The 15,466-nt window shown below is 43.6% G+C and overlaps 1 protein-coding gene across 1 annotated transcript in view; it reads left to right on the top strand.

Annotated features, from left to right (window-relative positions):
* LOC135212970 (PRKCA-binding protein-like) overlaps nucleotides 1-15,466 on the top strand; it is a gene marked incomplete at its 3' end in the record, with an annotated part of 346,603 nt that overhangs the window by 60,380 nt on the left and 270,757 nt on the right.

The raw sequence follows: 15,466 nt of genomic DNA, 5'->3' as shown, positions 1-15,466 counted from the left end.
TCGTGAGCCCTCACCTTTGGCATTGGTACTTCCTTGTTTTCGTAGGCCCTTCTTATAACCTGTCTGATCCAGAAGGGAGATGGTATTCTTAGCCACCTCTTTCGGATGCTTGCCCGTGGCCACGAACAGCCGTTTGATAGCCGGTCTGAACTGTCTCGTCCTCTTGAGGTAGCTTTCATGGCTCTGACCGGGCATAGAATCAGTTCCTCTTTGTCAAAACCGGTAAAATCCCCCAAGGAAGGAATGGTAAAAGAGGAAAACATCTCCTCTGGCTTGTCTTGAGTCTTGGCTACAAAGCCAGGGACAAACGAGAACCCATCTCCCTCCAACGCCTGGTGTGTGACACTTCGTAGGACAGCGCGTGTAGTTCGCTGACCTCTTCGAAGATGCCAGGGCTAAGAGGAAAAGGGTCTTCAAGGTGAGGTTCTTCAAGGAAGCTGAATGTAAGGGCTCATAGGAGGACCTCTCAGGATTCCAGGACTAAAGGCTACATCAGCCGGGGAGTCCGTAGCTCTCTCGGGGGACAGGTCTTCCTAAAGTGCTTGAAGAGCAACAAAATTTCTGGAGATGCAGCGAGGTCCCATGCCTTTCCAACGCGAATACTTGATTTAAAGCCGCTCTAATAACCCTCCACTGGCGATATGGATAGTCGTTTATCTTCCTGAGGTGGTGGAAAAAACTCGCTAGTTGAGGATGGTGGCCTCGTCTGGGGCAATGCCTTTATCTTGACACCAATCTTGAAACCGTCGCCCACTTTCCCTGGTACAATCTGCCTGAGGAAGGTTTTCACAGGATTGGCCATGGCCTCAGCTAACTGCCTGGAAAAACCTCTATCGCGGAGGATTTTGATGACAGTCTGAACCCCCCGTGTAAGCGGAGGGCCGACGGATTTGGGTGTAGGCATCCGTTGTTGGGTTGGGCGAGGAGATCTATTCTGTCTGGTAGGCTTACCGGGTCCTCTAACTGAAGATCCAGCACTTCTGGGAACCAGGGGGCTTCCGGCCACCAAGGAGCTACTAAGGTTACTCGCAGGTTCTGCGAGTAGCGAATCTTCTGAAGGATCTTCTGGAGGAGGGGGAAAGGCGGAAAGGCGTAAGCGTCCAGGTTCTTCCAATCTTGCAGGAGGGCATCCTCCCCCGCTGCCTGCGGGTCTGGGAGTGGGGAGAAGAACACTGGCAGTTTCCTGTTCCAAGCGGTGGCAAAGAGGTCTATCGACGGAGAGCCCCACCTCTTTATCAGGCCATCTGCTACTTCTTGATGGAGGGACCACTCTGTGTTGATTATCTGTCCCCTCCTGCTCAGATGTCGCCGCCCAAACATTTTTCTTGCTGGAATATATCTTGCCTTGAGGGTGATGTCCATTTCCTCTGCTAACTCCTGGATTTGTACTGCCAGGCGACAGAGATCCAGTGAGACTGTGGCCCCCCTGTTTGTTTAGATATGCCACCACCGTGGAGTTGTCTGACATTAGGCCACCGTTTTCCCCTTGGAGTTGAGACAGGAAGTGCTGAAGGGAGAGGAAGACTGCCTTCAATTCCAAGACATTGATGTGAGCTGCTTTCTCTTCTTCCGACCACAGGCCGCTCACTTCTTCCTCCGTCAGGTGCGCCCCCCACCCTTCTTTTGATGCATCCGTGAAGAGAAGAATCTCTGGGGTTCTCGGACTGAGAGAGATGCCCTTGGAGGTGGGAAGGCACCATCCACCACTCCAGGGACTTCCTTACTTCTTGGGAGAGAAGAATTTTGCTGTTGGGTCCCCTTCCTGAGGAGACCATTGTTTCTTGAACAGCCACTGAAGCGGCCTCATACGCCTTCTGCTGTGAGGCACTAGTCTCTCTATTGAGGCCATGTGTCCTAAGATGGACTGGCAGAGTTTTGCCGTGGGAGGGCTGGGCCCCAAAGCTCTCCGCACTTGAGATACTAGGCCGGAGACCCTGTTCTCCGAGGGGAAGGCCTTCATGAGGGATGAATCTAGTGTCATTCCGAGGTACACCATCCTTTGTCTGGGAGTGAAATCCGACTTGTCGACATTCACACCACTCCCAGTTCCTGAACGAATGACAAAACTAGCTGAAGGTGCTCCGCACACTGCGCAGACCGTCTCGGCTAAGATGAGCCAATCGTCCAGGTACGGAGGAGACGGATGCCTCTTGCGTGTGCCCAACTGACACTATCTTGAAGACCCTGGTGAACACCTGTGGGCTGTGGCGAGGCCGAAGCACAGGCAGGTGAACTGCAGAGTCTTTCCCTTGCTGACAATCCTGAGGAATTTTCTGGAGGAGGGGTGAACAGGGACTTGGAAGTAGGCATCTTGAAGGTCTATTGAGGCCATGAAGTCTCCCTCCCTGACACAAGCTCGAACGGAGTCTGCCGTTTCCATCCGAAACATTGTCAGAGAAAGGAACTTGTTGAGGGGTGAAAGGTCTATGACCGGCCTCCAACCCCCTGTTGCCTTTTCTACCAGGAAGAGTCTGGAGTAGAACCCTGGACCCTGGATCCTGAACCTCTTCCAACGCGCCCCTTTCTGAAGTAGCTTGGATATTTGCCTCCTCCAGGGCCCGTCCGCGGTCCGAGTCCGGTCGATAGGAAGGGACTTGGATGGGGGTAGGGGATAGAGTGGGTGTGAGACTGGAAGGGAAGACGGTAGCCTGACTTGATAACCTGCAGGGTCCAATCTTCCGCTCCCTGCTTGCTGCCACACTTGCCAACTGGCAGCCAAGCAACCCCCTACCTTCCGCTGACGGGCAGGATCTGGCCTAGAATTTCTTGCGGGGACCGTCCCTCTCTTCTGTTGCCTTCTGCTTCCGCTCCTTTGATGGAAAGGGACGAGTCTCCTCCCTATGGAACTTGTCCTTCGACACAGAGTAAGGTTTCTTCTCCTCTCGCCTACGCACGGGAAAAGGGAAAAGCCGGTCTCTGCGCTTCTCTTACCTGTTGGCTAATCTGTGGTGCTGGCCGTGGTCTATGGCCCGGGGGTTGCGGAATTGGAGAGAGCCCTAGATTGGAGAGATCGCTCCTTCTTCTCCGCTGCCTTGCGAACTTCTTCCGCAGGAATAAGTTCTTTTCTGGAACAGCGGGTTTTTCCCTCCGTAAGGCCGGGAGGAGGTCTCTCACCACTGGCGATTTGGCCTCCTTGAAGGCATTCTCTCTCCTTTTCACCTCCATATTAGCCCACAGGGACCGCTAAGTTGTCTGCTTGGTGCGAGAGTGTCTTGATCCCACACTGCATGAACGAAGACAAGTTCTGCTGCTGCTGAGGCTGGAGCTCGGGTAAGAACTGCGGAAGTGCTGCCAGTAGACGTTCCATCCACGAATTCGTAGCGAGGGCCAGAGCTAGAGCGCGAATGAGTCCTTCGGTTTCCTGAGGGAGAGAGCAAGAGGTGCTTTTTCTGAAGGGCGTCCAGACTGACATCTAAGAGATCTGCAAGGTCCCTGGAATATGCAGACTCCCTTAGTTTGTCACCTGTTGGCCTATAATACCTGCTGGCCCCCTGAGCAGGGATAGGAAGCCACCTCTGTTTCTCAGATACCCTAGTTGGTGAAGTCGTGGCTTCTCGGGACGCTCTAGCCATGGCTAGCCTAACCTGGTTGCTCCAGGGGAGGCTGACCGAGGGGGGCTGTGAATTCTTTCAGGTTGAGCACCTTATGCACCTCTGACTGAAACTCCTGGTTCAGTTCCTCAGTTTCTGTTAGGCCATTGGCGCTCCTAATCAACGACAGAATCTGGTTGAATGATAAGGGCTCGGGCTCCGCAGGTGAGCTAGTCTGACTGCCGTCCGAATCGGGGTCAGAATCGGGCTCCCCCTCGGAGCATGAATCGGGCTCGGAATCAGAGTCAGAACTGTCACCCCAAATCTGGAAACAGTTCCTCTGACTTCTTTTCCAAAAGGAACATTCTTTCTGGCTTCTTCCATCCTACGGGCAGACTCCTCTAGACTGTGTTCTTCTTCTCCACTTGCTGGGAAACCTCCTTTTTGGAGCTTAAGTAGTCCTCCACCCGCCGCCTGTTTGACCAGGTTCGCAATGTCCAGTGCGGGAGTGAGGACCTGGGCCCACCCCACTGTACCTAGGCTAACTGATGGAGGTGGTGCGGAGTACTAGGCTCATGCCTAGGCTTAGCTTTTTTCGGGCATCAACGCTGGCACTCTGGTCTCTCAGCGCGACCTAGGCCTTGCGGCATCGAAAGGTCGCCATTGATGCTCCTCCTCCGAGCGTTGTGGCTGGCTGGCTTCTTGCGTCGGGTTTGCCGCAACTTCTGGAGGGGAGGGGGGGGCCTCCGGCTCCTGCGAGTTGGGTCCCGTTCCGGGCTCCTTAGCACTGTCCTCAGGATGGAGGGTGAGGCATCAGGTCCGTCACCGGATCCTCCTGGGGCTGGACTGATTGTGCCCGAGAGGAACAGGGGGTTACCTTGGCACCCGGCTGTGTCTCGGTGCTGCTATGGGCATACCTTACAGACCTTACACAGACCTTACATCTTGTTCGGGTTGCCCCAGGTCCCTCAGTGTGAGGCACCTCTAATGTCTACCAGAGAGTTGCTAGTACATCTTCCGGTATATTTTGCATCTTCCAATCTTGGATGGTCTGGGATGCAGTTTAGATATTTGTCGAGCTTATTCTTAAACACATCTACGCTCACTCCTGATATATTCCTCAGATGAGCTGGCAACGCATTGAATAGACGCTGCATTATCGATGCTGGTGCGTAGTGGATTAATGTCCTGTGTGCTTTCCTTATTTTTCCTGGTATAGTTTTGGGCACTATTAATCTACCTCTGCTTGCTCTTTCTGATATTTTTAGTTCCATGATATTTTCTGCTATTCCTTCTATCTGTTTCCATGCCTGAATTATCATGTAGCGTTCTCTTCTCCTTTCTAGACTATATAATTTTAAGAATTGTAGTCTTTCCCAGTAGTCTAGGTCCTTAACTTCTTCTATTCCTAGCTGTAAAGGACCTTTGTACACTCTCTATTTGTGCAATATCCTTTTGATAGTGTGGGTACCATATCATATTGCAATATTCAAGTGGACTACGAACATATGTTTTATAAAGCATAATCATGTGTTCAGCTTTTCTTGTTTTGAAGTGCCGTAACAACATTCCCATTTTTGCTTTACATTTTGCCAACAGAGTTGCTATTTGATCATTGCATAACATGTTCCTATTCATCATCACACCAAGGTCTTTAACTGCTTCCTTATTTGTGATGGTCTCATTATTAGGTCCCCTTATATGCATATAGCTTTCTTTCTCTGTCTCCATAATTTTATTGATTCAAATTTATCAGAGTTAAATACCATCCTATTTACCTCTGCCCAATCATATACTTTGTTTAAGGTCTCTTTGTAGAGCGTTCCTATCTTCATCACAAGTAATTTCTCTACTTATTCTTGTGTCATCTGCGAAACTACTCACTACCGAATCCTTCACATTATTGTCTATGTCTTCAATCATAATAACAAACAGTATTGCAGCTAACACCGTACCTTGCGGCACACCGGATATTACCTTGACTTCATCCGATTTCTCGTCGTTTGCAATAACTATCTGTTTCTCTGTTGTGTAAAAATTCTTTTAACCATCTTCCTACTTTATCCACGATATTGTGTTTTCTAATTTTCTTCGCTAATATATTATGGTCTACTTTATCAAAAGCTTTTGCAAAGTCTAAATAAACCACATCTGTTTCATTTCCGCTTTTTTTTCATATTTTTGAATATGTTCTCACGGTGGACTAACAGTTGGGTTTGTGTACTTTTTCCGGGTACGAAACCATGTTGTCCTTTATTAAACAAATTTATTTTTTTATTAAATGTTTCATATATTTTTCTTCATTATTTCCCTTTCATACACTTTCATAATATGTGATGTTAGACTCACAGGCCTATAATTACTTGCCTCTAGTCTTGATCCACTTTTGAAAGTAGGGGTAATATATGCTAATTTGTGCTCATCATAAATCTTGCCTGTATCTACACTTTGTCTTAATAATATTGCAAGTGGCTTTGCGATAGAATGAACTACTTTCTTTAACAAAATAGCAGGAATTCCATCAGGCCCTGCAGCAGCTCCATTTTAATTTCATTAATAGCCTGCACAATATCAGCTTCATTAATATCTATGTTCAGCTAAATATTCACTATTTTCATCCCTTACTTCTATATCATTATCTTCATTATCTATTCTAGGGGTGAATTCTCTCTTATATCGTTCTGCCAGTATGTTGCAAATTTCCTTTTTTTCATTCGTTAATCTCCCTTCAATTCTCAGAGGGCCTATTTCTATTCTTCTTTTATTCATCTTCTTCGCATATGGAGTATAATAGCTTGGGGTTTTGCTTGATATTTAATAGGGTTTTTTCTTCCAAGTCCCGTTTTTCATTTTCTTTTGATTGTATAATCTTTTGTTCTGCATTTTCTATCTTACTTTTTAGTTCTATAACTTTCCATGCATTTTTTTCTTTTGCAAGACCTTTTGTCCACTTTCTGATTTTCTGGAACAAGATCCTTCTGTCTCTTGGTATGCATGAATGATGTTTACTTTTCTTCTTCGGTATATATTTTTCCACTATTTTCTCCAATATTTTATATAATATATCCGTATTTACCCTTATGTCATCACTTACGAAAATGTTATCCCAATCTTGTTTAATTCTTCATTAATTTTCTGACCATTTTATATTTTACTGTAGAAGTTGTATTTTCCATATCCTTCCGACTTTTTCATTTCTTGCTTATCCCTATTTCAACTTGCTTTGGAATGAAACTGTTAATTCTATGACATTATGGTCTGAAATATTCGCATTATAAACTATTATTTCTTTAACATAATTCATCTCGTTCACAAATACTAGGTCTACAGTATTTTCCTTTCTTGTTGGCAGGTGATTTATTTGTTGAATGTTGTATTCTAGTAGCATATCTAATAGCTTTTCAAATTGCCTCTTATCTTCTGCACTACTATTACTCTCTTTTTTATATGTATAAGTACAACCACAATCTCCTATTCGTTCTTTCCATTCTACGAAAGGAAAGTTTGAAGTCACCAGATAGGAGAATAGTCCAGTCCTTGTGATTTCTACATATATCATCCAATTTTTCAATTATTAAGTCAAACTCTTTAGTATAGGAGGTCTATATATTACCTATGTTCATCAATTTTTTCAGATTCAATTCTACTGCTATTAGTTCACATTCTGAGTTACTATATTTCTCATATATTTTTCCTTGTTTTTTTGTCTTTCCCATATATTGCGGTTCCCCCTTGATTCCTATTTTTTCTTTTTTCTATCTGATCTATAAGTTTGGAACCCTTTTATTTGATCATCATTCCCAGTCTCTTGGGAATACCCAGGTTTCACTTATATTCATTATATCTATTTTCTTTTCATTTTGGGTTAGTTCTTCTAAGTACTCTATTTTTCTTTTTGAGTTACTCGTAACTAAACCCTGCGCATTCATCACTATGATGGTTTGCGTGTTTTCTCCTTCATTTAATACTGGTAGTAATAAGGATTTTCCCATGTCTCTTTCCTGTTCTGGTATGTTGTTCTTTTTTTTTCATTTCCAGAAATTCTGACATTAAAAAAATCAATCTTTTCCATAATATTTGATCTTCCTTCATCATAATTATTCATTTTGTGTCTGAATCTGCAATTTTTCCTCCGTTTCTGCATATCCTCTTGCATAATAAATACAGTTATTATCTCTTGAGTAGAATTTCGGAGCTGATGCTTTGAAATTTTTTGCTGACACCTCTGCATATCTCATTGGTGGTTTGCTTTTCTCTTTTACCTGATATTCTTGATTTCTCTCTTTATTTGTTTCTTTCTTATTTTGGATTTTATTACTTGGTTGGTTATTTATTTGATTATGATTCATGGCTACAGGGTGCATATATTTGCATTTTTTGTCGAACTTACATCCTTTTCCTTCTTTTAGGTTTTTTACATATTTTTGGATGCAGATCTCTGCAATCATCCCCATATAGATAGTTTCGGCCTTTAGGCTAGGCAGGGAACAAGCTCTCGGTTGCAGACCCCTTCTTGTTACGCTTTCGAGGCAGGAACATGGATCCCAGCCCCTAGGGTAGCTTCTTTCCTCTTACCTGCTTTTCCTAGTCCCCGACGACGAAGGTTTCTTTAGCCTAAGTTTCTTGGGAGGACACTAGGCTCACTAACTAGGTCCCCCGTTAATAAGGAGGAAGGATTACTAGGCCTAGTGTTCTCAATTGGGCACTATCCCCCTCACACACGTCCTTAGGCCCCACAGTAGTCGGCCTAGGCCTATGCTTATCGCATCAACATTAGCGTCACTGAAAACACTCTCATGCGCCTCATAATAGAGCCTCCACTGATCATTATTCCACTGCGCACAGGTTGAACACGATGCATCAGGGGAACATTCAAAACCCCTACAAGCAATACACCACAGATGAGGATCCGAGGTTAGCGAAGGCAAAGATGTACCGCAACGCATGCCATCGGAAACACACACACAAATCCTCCCCGAAAAACCCACCATAGATCCGCCTTCCATACTTACAGGGAAGTTAGGATGCTAGGTAATACTAAAGGATAAATAAAAGGATAGGAAAAGGGCACTGGGGAAGCACTCAAGCACAGGATGTCAAAGATATATCACGATAAAGAAAGACTACAGTCGGCGGTCATGCGTTGTTTATCTCAAGTCGGGTCAAGGCGGAAGGAGTAGGTGTTGACACGACGGCTACCGCGAAAAGAATGGTATCACAATGACCTACCCAAGCTGGCCCGGGCTCACCCCGCGCAGTTACCCCAGACCCAGGTACAGCAATTCAAGTTTGAACTCTTGGTATGCGGTAGCGGCCGGCGCGTTCCCGCGGATATCCTTTTGTTAGACAACCGACGGTTTTGTACTTAGTCGGAACAAATTTATTTATGTTAGCTTAACTATCCCCTCAATCCGAGGTTAAGACCGCGATTGTAGGGGAGAGATACGGAAGTTATTCCATCCCGCAGGAGAGAGAGATACACCAGAACGCTCATGACTGACACCTACATGGTACTGACAGTCACAGGCGTAGGCGTACTGCGTTGGTCTCAGCGAAAGCAGTCCCCGCTTACTCTTCCAGAGTTGCCAGCTACTCCATTTAATAAAGGAATTTTATAAAATTATTATCGAACTTCAGGAAGTTCTTATTAAAGCATATTTAAGCGAAACAAGACTTCGATAAATCTAGAAGCTAAGTAGGTGTTGTCTTAACAATCCCTTTAAGCGTAGTCCTTCCTAGGAAAGTCGTAGAAGGATACTGGTAATTGAGTTGCACAGAAAAGAAGTAACTACGGTATGTGTTTATGATTTGACCGTATCGTATTCTCATACAGTAGAAACTCTACTACCTTCTACTATCTTCGTTCTTTTCGTTAATAGAACGAAAGAAAGAGTATATATATACCTTAAGGAACGAAGTTAATCCGGAGGAACTCTTTAATCTTCGTGATTTCCTCATAAATCGCGGAAGAGACAGAATTCCTGTTCATCACTAGGGTTTACGGAAGGAAGTAGATATTTCCTATCCGCCATCATACCCAAACGTCGATGAGATTCTTATTAAGAAAAACTCCCAAAGTTCTTGCCTCCTCAAAACGAGGGAAGAGCATGGATGAAGGAAAGAGTCCGCATTGAGAGGAACTGCCTAACACAGGAGTCTTCTGAATAATGAAAAGGGGCTTGTCTTAGTATCAGAATCCTTCTGACAAAAGCAACGGCCGCCTGTGCGACATCTTGCACATTTGCCAGGGGAAAGTTGCTCAAGTTAAAAACTCAAAGAGGAGTCTCGCGACTGACCTCTCTCTCAAATGAAGATTTTGGAATCTTCTGACGCCTGGCGTCTGGATCCTTGCGCCTAGCGCCTGGTGTCTGGATAGTTCTGCGCGCCTGTAATGTTCCGCACGCTAGAAAGGAGACTCGCTCCTGGAACGTTCCGCTTGCGTGGAAGGTCCCGTGCGCCCTAATAGATCCGAGCGCCTCTAGTCTTGTTATAACGAGCCTCTTGCCAGTAAACGTTCAATGGAAGCATCCTTCTGATTGCCACTCTATTATAAGGCTCCTTTAGTTAAGCCATCTGTTTTCTCTTTGAAGGCGCCTTGCGCCAAGAAAAAAGTTCTGGAACGCGGCTCGCACTCAGTTGCTGGAACGCGGCTCGCGTTTAACTGTATGAACGAGGCTCGCGCTAGTCTGTTGGAACGCGGCTCGCGCTAGTCTGTTGGAACGCGGCTCGCGCTAGTCTGTTGGAAACGTGGTTCGCGCTAGCTTGCTGGCTGGCTCTCAGCCTCTCGCTCAGTGAGTCAGTGTTCTCTTATTCAGAGAACGAGCCAGATCGTCCGAACTCCAAACATGTACATTCTTCGTCTTTTCGGATGTAAGATGAAGAAACTGAAGAACAGACGCACTTTTTTAAAGGATGCCTTTCCAATGGCTATCCCTGGCAGTCTGGGACGTTTTACAGATCCTGCCGAGGGAACGCCCGATCGGTGGGGATTCTCCATAACCTCCGTAAGGCTTTCGACTTTCCTTCTCCTCTGGGCTTGTGAGTTTGGAAGAGGTCTAGGCCTGAGAGCGAGACAGAGCCGATCGAACGCACCCTCTACTAATTAGGACGCCTTTCCAATGGCGAACTTGGCAGTCTGGGACGTTCTACAGATCCTGCCGAGGGGACGCCTGATCGAAGGGGATTCTCCATAACCTCCGTAAGGCTTTCGACTTTCCTTCTCCTCTGGGTATGTGAGCTTGGAAGAGGTCTAGGCCTGGGAGCGAAACAGAGCCGATCAGAACGCACCCTCCACTGCACTAACACTAAAATCACTTCTTACCTTTCAATAGCTCGTATTTTGAGCTACATTCCTTTGTCTTCAATTTGCAATATGAATTTGAAGATTCTGTGAAGTAAGAAGGAGATGAGGATACCACACTACTAGTATTGTTAATGCTCTAACTGCTCGTTAGTACGAGAGCTATATAAATTTCTAAAGGAAGCGTAACTATCTTTCCTTACATCCTCAAGAAGGAAGTTAGCTCAATCAATTCTAACATTTACTACACGTTATTATTATGAATAATATTAAAATTTTCCTTCTTGCAAACTATGTGAGTGTCTACCGAAAAGTTCGGTAGTTACACGTAAACATTCTTCGAAATTTTCGAAGCCAAAGTTATAAAACAAATTAATATGCGTATGCCGAACCAAAGATCCAGTACTTTCTTCCCGCAAAAGATAGCCCAGTAGATCGATGGCGATGAAATCCAAAAATCAAGTCAGGAGGAACTGCAAACGTTGTTTACATTCCAGCGACAGAAAAATTATGAATTAGAAAACGGGTATGGATGGTTCCTATTCCCGCCACCCAGCGGCGGGGGGGGGTAGATCACCTGACCTACCTGCCGCGTGTGCCGCGAAATTCGAATTTCTGTCGGACGACGAGTAATAGCTATGTATATATCTGACAGGTAAGTTGAATGTATAAAATTAAAGATTCCAAAGAATATGGTGTTCATATGAAAGAAGCAATAGAAAGTACTAATAGGAATACAAAAAGAAGACACACATTGCCAGAAAAGAAAAAATAAATCGACAAATAATGCTCCTGTAAACTCTTCACCAACATGACAAATTTTCTTAATAATTTGTATTTTTCCTAACTACAGTATACAAACCTGAGGTCCTTTACATAAGGAATTACTTTCAACACAGCTGGAAAAGGCCATTTACCTTTAAACAAGGTGACGGAGTACGTACGTAGTTAACTACAGACTATGGGTGGGAGTCCCACCTACCCAGTCGGTATATACTGACTTTGTCTTTTGGCCCAGGAAGCAGAATGAGGGTTAGCTGAGGTAGGCATATAACTGTAAAAGATCTCAGGTTTGCATAGTTAGGAGAAATACAAATTTCTTTAACAATCTGTCATTTGTTCCTACAAAATATACAAATCGTCAGTCGTTTATGAAAGGAAGACTTACTTCTTGGAGGGAGGATATTCAAGTAAGCTCTTGAACTGACTGGGAGTTTGCCTCATCTGGGACCCTTCCTGGTCATGTAGGTGTAAAGAAAGGAGACCATCCTCTGATGTGTTGAACAAAAGTGTGAATGACTGTATGTTCAACTGTCAAACTTCTGGACCTTTTGAATTAATGTTTGTAGCAACATTGCATCGAAAAAGGCTTGGAAGAACCCAGAGCGTTGGAGGCAATAAAACTTGAACAATTCTCTCTTAGTCGAAAAAAGTACTAATGAAGTTCATCTACACTTTAACTCGAGATGTCTAGTCTTTTTAAAGATAGTAACTTAGCACACTAACTGGACACACAAGTATCTTGTACAACCACTATTAACCAGTTTGAGATGGGACTGAACCTAACTCAAAAGCCTTGCTACGAGTTTCAGGAGAAACTCGAGCATGACAGAACCTCATCTCCTCGAGTGACATAGTCTGCCTGTAGGCCTAGGCCTCTACACATAATAAGACTAGGCAGGAGACCTCCTTCTTCAGATGAGCATGCATGTGGGTCTCCATCACCTGTCTGAGACCCTGGCAGCGTTCCCATACAAGAATGTGCAAGGATGGATGGATGTATGATATTTAGGGCTAAAGCCCAGGCACTGGGGCCAAGAAGGCCATTCAGCGCTATAATGAAGGTTAAATAAGTTGAATTATGGTAAGTGAATTAATGAATTAGTGAAAGAAATGATTCATAACATTAGATGTGACTAATAAATAAATTTAAAATATGATATTGTTAGTATACAATAAAGTTTTGTACATACTTACCTGGCAGATATATACAGGCGGTCCCCGGGTTACGACGGTTCCGGCTTACGACGTTCCGAGGTTACGACGCTTTTTCTTAAATATTCAATGGAAAAATCCGTCCTGGGTTACGACGCTTGTTCCGAGGTTACGACGCTGACGCTTCCGACGCTCCGAGTTAACGACGCTTTTAAAAAACGCATACTATGATAAAAATCCTTTATAGTTTAGCACAGTATATTAATAAAAATAAGTTTCTGGTTAGATTACAACAAAAATTTTGAGATTATGATAATTTTCGACACTTTTTATGTTGTATTTTTCTATGTTTTTTAGTGACGCCTCATATGCGGAACTAGTTTCCGAGCGAATGAATACATACTAGTTTACATATAACAGTCCAAAAGCGCAAATAATGAAAAAATCATTGCTTGTTTCCAGTAATAATAACAAAACGAAGTTTCTGGTTAGATTACAACGCAAATTCCAAGTATCCAAAGAGAGACATTATCCAGTAATTTGTTTATCAGAGAGAGAGAGAGAGAGAGAGAGAGAGAGGGCGTCTTCCGACGCTCCGAGTTAACGACGCTTTTAAAAAACGCATACTATGATAAAAATCCTTTATAGTTTAGCACAGTATATTAATAAAAAATAAGTTTCTGGTTTAGATTACAACAAAAATTTTGAGATTATGATGATTTTTCGACACTTTTTATGTTGTATTTTTCTATGTTTTTTAGTGACGCCTCATATGCGGAACTAGTTTTCCGAGCGAATGAATACAAACTAGTTTACATATAACTAGTCCAAAAGCGCAAATAATGAAAAAATCATTGCTTGTTTCCGTAATAATAACAAACGAAGTTTCTGGTTAGATTACAACGCAAATTCCAAGTATCCAAATGAGAGAACATTCTCAGTAATTTGATCAGAGAGAGAGAGAGAGAGAGAGAGAGAGAGAGAGAGAGAGAGAGAGAGGCGTCTTCCGACGCTCCGAGTTAAGGACAGAGAAGTGTTCGTTTCGTTAAACGCCCCTGACTCATGCCAGTAAATGTTTTGTTGATACTAATAATATAAGCCTATTTAAAGATACGTTTACTTTAATTAGTCTATATGATACGTAAATAGTAATCAACTGTTCTTGTAGCCCTCAATATTTGGCAAAATCGAAGTATCCAAAGAGAGACATTATCCAGTACGTAATTTGATCATAAAGAGAGAGAGAGAGAGAGAGAGAGAGAGAGAGAGAGAGAGAGATAGAGAGAGAGAGAGAGAGACGCTTTGGCAAACAATGGTCTCGGGGGTTTTTATAGCTTCCTTCTGCTTGATGATCGTGGATACTGTAGAAGGATTTCGACCATATCGTTTGCCAAATCGACGATAAGAACGCCACGTTCATGCTTTGCTATAATTTCATTTTTGCTTCCATCGAAATCATTTTCTTGGGTTTTTTTCTTATCACCTGCTTTGTCTTAGCTTTGAGACCCATGGTTAATAATAAAATAGACAAAATAACACGAAAAATAGGCGCAAATACAACGAACTAAACAACGACGTGTTAACATGCAGCACCAACAAACAAACAGACTGAACGCCATTTATCGGTCGCCTATACAACTAACACTCATCGCAAAATCGTATCTCAAATATTTTGTTTGTATATCAAAGCTTGTATTTTCGCAAATTTTTCTGTTATATCTCAAAACATTCGTATATTGGGCAATCGTATGTCAAGTTCCAATGTAATTTGATCAGAGAGCAGAGATGAGAGAGAGAGAGAGAGAGAAGAGAGAGAGAGAGAGAGAGAGAGAGAGAGAGAGAGAGAGAGAGAGAGAGACGCTTTGGCAACAATGGTCTCGGGGATTGACGTAACGTTTATTTTCTGAACAGATAGGACAGGAGAAGTGTTCGTTTCATTAAACGGCTCTGACTCATGGCAGAAATGTTTTGTTGATACTAATATATAAGCCTATTTAAAGATACATTTTACTTTAATTAGTCTATATGATACGTAAATAGTAATCAGCTGTTCTTGTAGCCCCTCAGATTTTTGCAAAATCACTCCAGGTTGTACATAAAACTTCAAGAATGTAGTGTCACCAGAGGATTACAATAGTTTTTACCTTCAAGAACCAGCATTCTTTTATGAAAATAACTCCAGGTTGTACATAAAACTACAGGAAACACATGTAGTGTAACCAAAGGATTACAAGTAAGGTTTTTATAACTTTTTATTAGTTTAAGACATATTTCCAAGCATCGTTCCGGCTTACGACGATTTTCGGCTTACGACGCGTCTCAAGAACGGAACCCCCGTCGTAACCCGGGGACTGCCTGTACTTAGCTTAGGTCTCTGACATCACGACAGAAAATTCAAAACTCGCAGCACACGCTACAGGTAGGTCAGGTGATCTACCTTACCCGCCGCTGGGAGGATCGGATGTAAGAAACCAGTCCCCCTTTCTTGTCAGGTTATTTTCTTCCACCTGTCTCCTGAGGGGAGGCTGGGCGGGCCATCAATAACGTATATATCTGCCAGGTAAGTATGTACAAAACTTTATTGTATACTAACAATATCATTTTTGTACATGAACTTCCCTGCCAGATATATACTTAGCTGATTGACACCCTTGGTGGAGGGAAAGAGACACATACTTACTTAGAAAGTGGGGGACAACAC

This window comes from Macrobrachium nipponense, chromosome 42 (genome assembly GCF_015104395.2).
Source record: "Macrobrachium nipponense isolate FS-2020 chromosome 42, ASM1510439v2, whole genome shotgun sequence".
Classification (NCBI taxonomy): Eukaryota; Metazoa; Arthropoda; class Malacostraca; order Decapoda; family Palaemonidae; genus Macrobrachium; species Macrobrachium nipponense.
Note: the sequence above shows the minus strand (reverse complement) of the source record. Positions and strands in the feature narration are given on the sequence as shown.